The following is a 7,808-nucleotide window of genomic DNA, read 5'->3' as shown; positions in this document are numbered from 1 at the left end:
ACAACCACATAACCCGGGAGGTTCTGCGTGCGTCCGATGGTGCGAAAGAAAAGGCAGAAAGGATGGTGAGAAGAGCCCTGCCGCCTCCACCTGCGACCGTTCCCAGCTGTCAGCTCCGCCGGAGCTTCTTCCCTGAGCGGCCGTTTCGCTGCGCGCAGCGCCGGCAGTGCGTGGAGACCTGCGCGTGGGGCAGCGGAGAAACGGGGCGAGAGAAGAGAGACAGAGAGGAGGAGGATGAAGATGTGCTGCCGGGGGTTGACGGGTGGGAAATCTGCGTCCATTTCTTTTGTTTCAGTGTCAAATGAAGAGCTTTGAGGTGTGAGTGGAACGAAACTTTTTGGAAGTGAGATGAAAACTCTTTGGGAGAAAAAAAAAAAAAACCAACAATTTTTGTTTGTTTCTTTCTTTCTTCTGCACGTGGGTCCCCTCTGTCCTTTAATATTTATTTGCCTGAACCAACCAACCCGAAACAACCAAGCAAGCGAAAGCGGGACGCAAAGCAAAGTGAAAATCGAGCGCAGGGTTAAAGCCGGGCGCACGCTGAGGACCGCCGTAGTCGCGCTGCTGAGAGCGGCCGGCTGTCAGTAGGAGTCGTACCGCACCGCGGCGGGGACACCCCGGCCCCTCACCACCGTCGCAGCCCGGGCCACCCAGGGGACGAACTCCTGAAAAGAGCATCCCGATGCGCCATAAATCCATCTAAAGCCACCGAGAGCTTTTTGATTCCAGAAGAAATCCGGCTGTTATTTATTGGGATCCGGTCGCTTTTTGAGGTTTTGCTGTTGTACATTTCATTTGCTAAACACGAGGGAACCCCACAGAGCTCTAAGAGAGGTGCTACACTTGCAGATCGGGTACAGAAACTGCAATATGGGTCATTCTGACTGCTCACACATCCTCCAAAATGGCTTTTGCACCTGAACTGCAGGCAGCTGGTTTGCCATCCACCTCATGGCTGTACTGAGCGTGCCACTGAAAAATAACTTCCTAATAATAATAATAATAATAATAAAGTTTTAATTTAAAAAAATCAGCTTTAATTTTTTCATCAGCAAAATGGTTTGGTGAAATAATCAGAAGGCGGTACGGGGCGCAGTCACACTCCAGCATTATTAGGTCTCTATGCAGTGTTGTGCTTGGATCGAGATTTCAAAGATATGCCATAAAACTTCAGACAGCCCTCCTCCCCCAAGGATATTTATCTTACACATTTAATTGCTCAGTAAAACACATTATGAATGTGTGCACTTGTATGGAGAGGGTTTGGATCGGTTAATTTCAGTACATCCGCTGTTCTGCAGCAGCTCAGTGGGTCTCTGCACCAACATCCCTGGGACTTGAGATTTTTGGTTGGTCCTGTGAGGAGGCAGGAGTCAGACTCAGTGATCCTTGTGGGTCTCTTCCAATTTGGGACATTCTGTGATTCTGTGATTGTAGGGAAGCAGAGGCTGTGCCTGGCTGTGGGCTTCCATCCATCTGCTGAACACACAGGCAGGAGCAGCCCTGCTATCTCCTGGTTACACATGAGGATTCAAGAAGAAAAACAAAAGAAAGTTGTTTAAGGATAGGCCAAATCCCTGCTCTGCTAAAGCAAATAACAGCACTCCACAAACCTGCATGCAGCAGAATACGGCTCCTTCATCTTACTCTGGTATCACATTGAGATGGTCATTTTTCTAATGACTTCCTTCTCAATAACAATGTGCAACAAACCCTCAAGAGATGCAATGCTATTAGTTTATCTGCCTTACAGATAAGTGAAGAGGAAGATAAGTAACTTCCCCAAAATTTGGCAGCTGGTTTGGTTCAGATCTAAGAAAAAAAACCATAAGTCCATCCCAAACTAACCATTTTGCTCCCATTGCCAGAAAAGCAATATCCCATGAGGAGCAGCAGGTGGCCAGTACCCATGCAAAAGATCCCTTCCATTCATTGCCTGACAGTGCTCCCCCATACCCAGCCCTGTGCTCCCCCATACCCAGGCCTGGGCACCCATGCATGAAGCTTCCAGCTTCCCCTTCTAATGACACATTGATGCTGCATCCACCCCGATGTGGCACAGAGCATTGGAAGTAGAATTTCATTCTTTAGTGTGTTGAATAAATCATCCTAACAATTCCAAGACGTATTTAGGAAACAAAGCCTGGCATTCAGCATGGCAGATTTTAAATAAAATCTACTTTGATATATCTAAGCTAACATGAGAACTGCTGTCTGCAAGGCATATATTTTAATGCGTCAAATAATTACAAAAGGGCCTATTACTGGAAAATGGCTGTTGGAGGCTCTGATGTCCATAACAATATTAATCTGCAGAAAATACTCTGAGTGACTTTTTCAACAAGGAGCTTCCAAGGCTGGAGCCTTTAATTCATACCAGCTTGCGTGCAGCTGCAGAGCATTCAGCCTTTACCATCAGGTCTCCCCATTGTCCCAGCACACCCCACGACACTCTATGGCATTAAAGCACTGCTGTGTGGCCAGAGCGATTTGTCACTAAGATGTATCACTTGGCAGAGAGCAAAACAAAACAAAACAAGAGAACAGAGTGCAGTCTATACCACGGCTCTGGTTTGCCCAGCTCCGTTACGCTTTGTGGTGTTTGACACCAGCTCACTGCCGAGCCCCCACGCCGAGGTCTCCTTTCCTGAGGCTCTGGCGCCCCGGTGTGTCTTGGTTTTGGAGGATTCAGCAGCACAGCTCAGCTCAGCGCTGGGTACACAACACTTGGGCATGTGAGATTTCTATGAAGACAGGCTGGAGATGGTGGGCAACAGTCTGACTGCACGCCCTATCCACCCTCCTTCAGATCCAGTGCTTGTCCTCAACCAGAGCCTGGTGACAAAGAGACTCATGTTTTAAAGCAGCACATAGAATAATAGAATCGTTTGAGCTGGAAGGGACCCTTAAAGGCCATCCAGTCCAACTCCCCTGTAATGAACAGGGACACCGACAGATACATCAGGTTGCTCAGAGCCCCGTCCAGCCTCACCTTGAGTGTCTCCAGGGACGGGGCTTCCACCACCTCTCTGGGCAACCTGTGCCAGGCCTCAGCACCCTTATGGTAAAAAACTTCTCCCTTATATCCAGCTTAAGTTTCCCCTCTTTTAGTTTGAAACCATTTTCTCTTGCCCTATCACAGCAGACCCTGCTAAAGAGTCTGTCCCCTTCTTCCTTATAGCTCCACTTTAGATACTGAAAAGCCACTTTCAGGTCTCCCTGGAGCCTTCTCTTCTCCAGGCTGAACAGCCCCAGCTTTCATGAGCATGTCCACGTAGGGGGATTTCCATCCCTTGCATCATTATTTCGGTCCTTCTCTGGATGTGCTCCAGCAGGTCCATGTCTCTCCTGAACTGAGGACTCCACGTCTGGACACAGTGCTCAAGATGAGGCCTCACCAGCACACAGCAGAGGGGCAGAATCACCTCCCTTGACCTGGTGGCCACGCAGTCTTTTAATGCAGAATCACAGAATGGCCTGGGTTGGAAGGGACCTCAAGGATCATGAATCTCCAATCCCCCTGCCACATGCAGGGCCATCAACCTCCTCATTTAATACTAGACCAGGCTGCTCAGGGCCCCATCTAACCTGGCCTTGAACACCTCCAGGGATGGGGCATCCACAACCTCTCTGGGCAGCCTGAATAGTACAGCCCAGGATAAAGCTGGTTGTCTTAGTTCATGAGGGTTATCATAATCTTTTCTACATCCTCCCTTGTATCTTCCAGTATATATGAAGTACAGATTTGAGCCTAAATAAAAGAAGTAAAAATAAAGCATTGCAACTATCTTACACTCTTGAGGGGTCAGATTCACATAGTGGATGGGCATTACTGCTCCTGTGGGAGATGCCTATCTGTATTTCTCTAACAATGACTGCAACATAAATCCCAGTGTTCTTCAAGGGTAAAGGCAGAGGTGGAGGAAAATCAGCTAAGAAATATAAGAAAATCCTAACAGTATTTGCTGTGATGTCCCACATAATTATTGGCTGTTGGTGCCCCATCCCTAGAGGTGCTCAAGGCCAAGTTGGGTGGGGCCCTGGGCAGCCTGAGCAGGTGGGTGGCAGCCCTGCCCACAGCAGGGGGTTGGAACAATATGTGGGCTTTAATGTTCCTTCCAACCCAAACCATTCTATGATTATTTATCCCTTATCTTGAAGATAAGTTGTACACAAAGGACTGAAGAGAATGGCCTCAGGACACAGGTGGGCCAGCTGGACACAGAGGAAGGAGACCAAGACAGCCTGAGTTCTGCTGAGATTTGCTCTACCAGAGGTTCTGATATCAATGGGCTCTGCTGAACAGAGTCCTCTAAGCTTTTGCTTTCCTGCCTTCCAGCTGCTGGCACTTATTTCAAGACATGCCAGGGATGTGCATGTCTGAGGGGCACGGTGTTTGTTTGGGACTATTCAGAAAACACACACGCTTTGCAAAATGTCACTGGAAAAACACAGCATGCAAACACAGGCAGGTTATCGCTTGCCCCACTGTCAGCATCGCCTGCTTTGCACTTAACCTCACTAACCTGGAACAGCCCTCCCTGACACCTGCCTTGCCCTTCCCAGCCATTAGGCAGATGGCCCAGCTGTAGGACACGTAGCCCTGCCCTGCCTGTATGTATGGGTGGGTGGTGGTGATGCCTTTGTTTCCCACCTGGGGTGCTTAGTGCTCTTTTCACCAGCCATTCTATGGTAGCCTCCCTTGTCACAGTACATCTGGTCCTGAAGGCTGAGGGGGAGCCATCCCATAAGGTACTGCTCACCCAGCCCTGGCTTCTTCTGCTCTCATAGTTTGTATAATATCAAGTTGCCTCCCAGTGTGAGGCACCCTACTGAAGTCAACCAGATTACAAATAACCCCTGAGAGGGTTGCCTAGCTCAGGGGCCTTGCCTAACTGCATGCTCCCAGGGTAGGGAATTAGGGCACTTGCCCCACTGCCCACTTTACCACTGGGTATGAATATGGGCAGGTCTTAACCCCTGCCTCTTGCAGTGTGCTCTGAGATGTGTTTCAAAATAAGCTGCTACTTGCTTAATCCTCCTCCAGACTCGTGGAGGAACCTGAGCTTGGCTAACAGTCCTGTGCTCGTGTGGAGCCTCCCCAGGAGGAGAACCATTCCCCATGAGCATGGGAGCCATGCTCCCAGCTGGTCCTGGTGGCACAAGTGATGTGAGAACGTCCCCATTTGAACATACTGAGGCTGTTCTCCTTGCCTCCATTTGATGCTCTTCCTTGGCAGTGTGAAAATAACTTTATTATTATGATGATTTCATTTCAGAAGGCAAGAGTTGATTGCAAAAGCTGGTGGCTTATCCTGTGGGTGAGCGTTGGCCAAATTCAACACTGAGATTTTAAGCCCCAGCTTCCTATGTTAACAGGCAATGCATTGGCTCAGCCCTGTTTACAGGCAGTCGATTGAGCACAAGAACTTAGGAAGAAAAAATCATCCTGTTTGCAATTGAAACAAAATTAGCCCCATAGTGAATGGCCTCCTCTGCTGAATTACGGCATGACTGAGCCCACACTGGAGACTGAAACGGAGTCACATGGCTGGATAAGAGCAGCATTATTAGGATTATTATCGGGGGCTGGATCAGGCCCAGTATGCATACAATTATTCAGTACCTTTAAGTTATAATTAGGTGTAACAGAAGCAGCCTAAGTGGCTGATGGCAGAGAATGTTTGGCCTTTCTGGCCATGCAGCTCCCTACATGCAGACAAGGCTCAGAGCACAGACAGGGGGTCAAGGTGAAGCTCGCTGCACTGGTTGGAGGGATTTCTATCTCAAGCCACTCACTCCAATGAGGAGCTGGCAGAAGAGGTTTGGTTCCCAAGCTCCAGATGCTCTGGGGTGAAGCTCAACACCTCGGGCTGCGATTTTGCATCAGAGAGTTCAATGGCAATAGCAGCCCTAAGAAATTCACATCCTATTCTCTAGCCTCATGCCTTCTTATTCCTTCTTTTTCTGAAGACCTGCTGGATGGATTTGCTTTGGGGAGAAATAAAGGGAAAAAAGAATGCAGTACTTTGCCTTAAGCAAATACATCTCTGAATATGCTTCCAATCTGGCCCACCAATTGTGCAGCTGAATGATACAGGGACAGCCAGTGCTGCTGAGAGCCAGTGTTTGGGAAACCACGGCCTTACCTTATACTGATAATGAGCTTTTTGTGCCTCCTTCCATTCCCGCACCTGAAAAGCATTGCTGCTTCTCTGGGAGAGGCTGTCCTTGCCTCCTGTAGACAAGATGGGCTCTGCTGGATGCTGGGCTGCCCCACAAGGAAGGAAACAGAACTCACGTAAAAAAAAAAGCATGTGTGTACACATAACATTGTACTACACGTGCCTTCAGCTCCAAGTTTGTCCCACCATGCTTCCATACAGCAGAAAACACTGCTTTGTACAGTGGGCACCGACTCACCATGTACTGGGAGTGAGCCGCTGCTACACACGCAGCTTAGCAATGCGTTAACACATCGTAAAAGGCCGTTTGATCGCTATGGGATTGCAGATGAGCTAAGGACAGAAAACAAGCGGTGATTCACAAATGACTCATTTCAGCGTTTCTCTCCATTGCAGCAGTTGCAGCAGGCCCTGTCTGCACGCACTGAAACGAGCCCGATACAGTCCCCGAGCCCGCAGTGCCCCGATCACTTTGTGCAAAGTGTAAGTACTGTTTTAAGGACAAAATGGAACGCGTGGCTCTTGGTTGTTCCCGTCAGGAATTCCTGCATTTAAATTATAACATAAAAGTGAATATTTCTGCCATTCGGCCCTTTAAAGGCGGGGGGTCCCGAGAAATCATCGCGTGTGTGAATGGGCAGATTGAGCCTCCGTGCTTTTCCCGTCGGATTTAAAATCGCATCGCTGATGCAAGCTTAAAACACTCCTACCTGGTGCGCTGCCTGCGGGCTGGACGCGGCTCCGGCCATTCCGGCCTCACTCCGCAGGGCTCACGTTTCGTCCCGCAGCGGAGAACCGCGCCGATGCTCGAGCCAACATTGCCATCCAGTGGCACCGCGGACAAATGACACGGGAGAGGCTCGGCAGCGGCTGGCAGGTGTCCCGCATCGGGTCAGTCGCTGCGGGCAGCGGTAAGACAGGATGTCCCGCATCACACTAGTGCAGCTGCATCCAGCACGATGCTTGCCAACAGCTCACAGCTTTACAATATATATTGCATTGGAAATAGCGGAGTCTGCAGGAGCATGAGGGTGATAGTTCCCCTATACTCTACACTGGTGAGGCTGCACCTCAAGTACTGTGTTCAGCTTTGGGCCCCTCACTACAAGAAAGACATTGAAGTGCTGGAGTGTGTCCAGAGAAGGGCAATGAAGCTGTGAGGGGTCTGGAGCACAAGTCTTATGGGGAGTGGCTGAGGGAGCTGGGGTTGTTCAGCCTGGAGGTTTCAGGGGAGACCTCACTGCTCTCTGCAACTCCCTGAAAGGAGGTGGTGGTGACGTTAGGGGTTGGTGTCTTCTCCCAGGTAACTGGTGATAAGACAAGAGGGAATGACCTCAAGTTGCACCAGGTTGGATATTAGGAAAAATTTCCTCCCAGAAACAGTGGTGAGGCACTGGAATAGCCTGAGCAGGGAGGTGGTGGAGTCACTAACCCTGGAGGTGTTTAAGGAAAGAGCAAATGTGGCATTGAGGGACATGGTTAGGCGGTATGGTCAGGATGAATTGGCAATTGGACTAGATGGTCTTAGTGGTTTTTCCAAACTTAACAATTTTATGATTCTATGAAAAAAATGTAGGCTTTCTTTTCTAGAAAACTTAATGTGTTGATTTGGTCTGGGCTTTG

At 49.3% G+C, this 7,808-nt stretch overlaps 1 long non-coding RNA gene across 3 annotated transcripts in view; it reads right to left on the bottom strand.

Moving 5' to 3' along the window:
• Positions 1–1,044: 1,044 nt before the first annotated feature.
• The window catches only part of LOC149918399 (uncharacterized), a 28,425-nt gene continuing 21,661 nt past the window's right edge, over positions 1,045–7,808 (bottom strand). The window contains exons 3-5 of one of the 3 annotated variants that reach the window (XR_016464995.1): positions 6,150–6,271; positions 2,562–2,835; positions 1,045–1,513 (exon numbers count right to left, since the gene is read on the bottom strand). This is a non-coding gene — a long non-coding RNA (uncharacterized LOC149918399). Of the gene's footprint in view, positions 2,836–6,149; positions 6,272–7,808 lie in introns of all 3 variants that reach the window. The other 2 variants (XR_016464994.1, XR_016464996.1) reach the window with 2 other exon arrangements.

This window comes from Phasianus colchicus, chromosome 3, assembly GCF_987193195.1.
Source record: "Phasianus colchicus chromosome 3, bPhaCol1.hap1.1, whole genome shotgun sequence".
Classification (NCBI taxonomy): Eukaryota; Metazoa; Chordata; class Aves; order Galliformes; family Phasianidae; genus Phasianus; species Phasianus colchicus.
The sequence above is the reverse complement of the archived record's forward strand: the minus strand, read 5'-3'. Positions and strand labels throughout refer to the sequence as shown.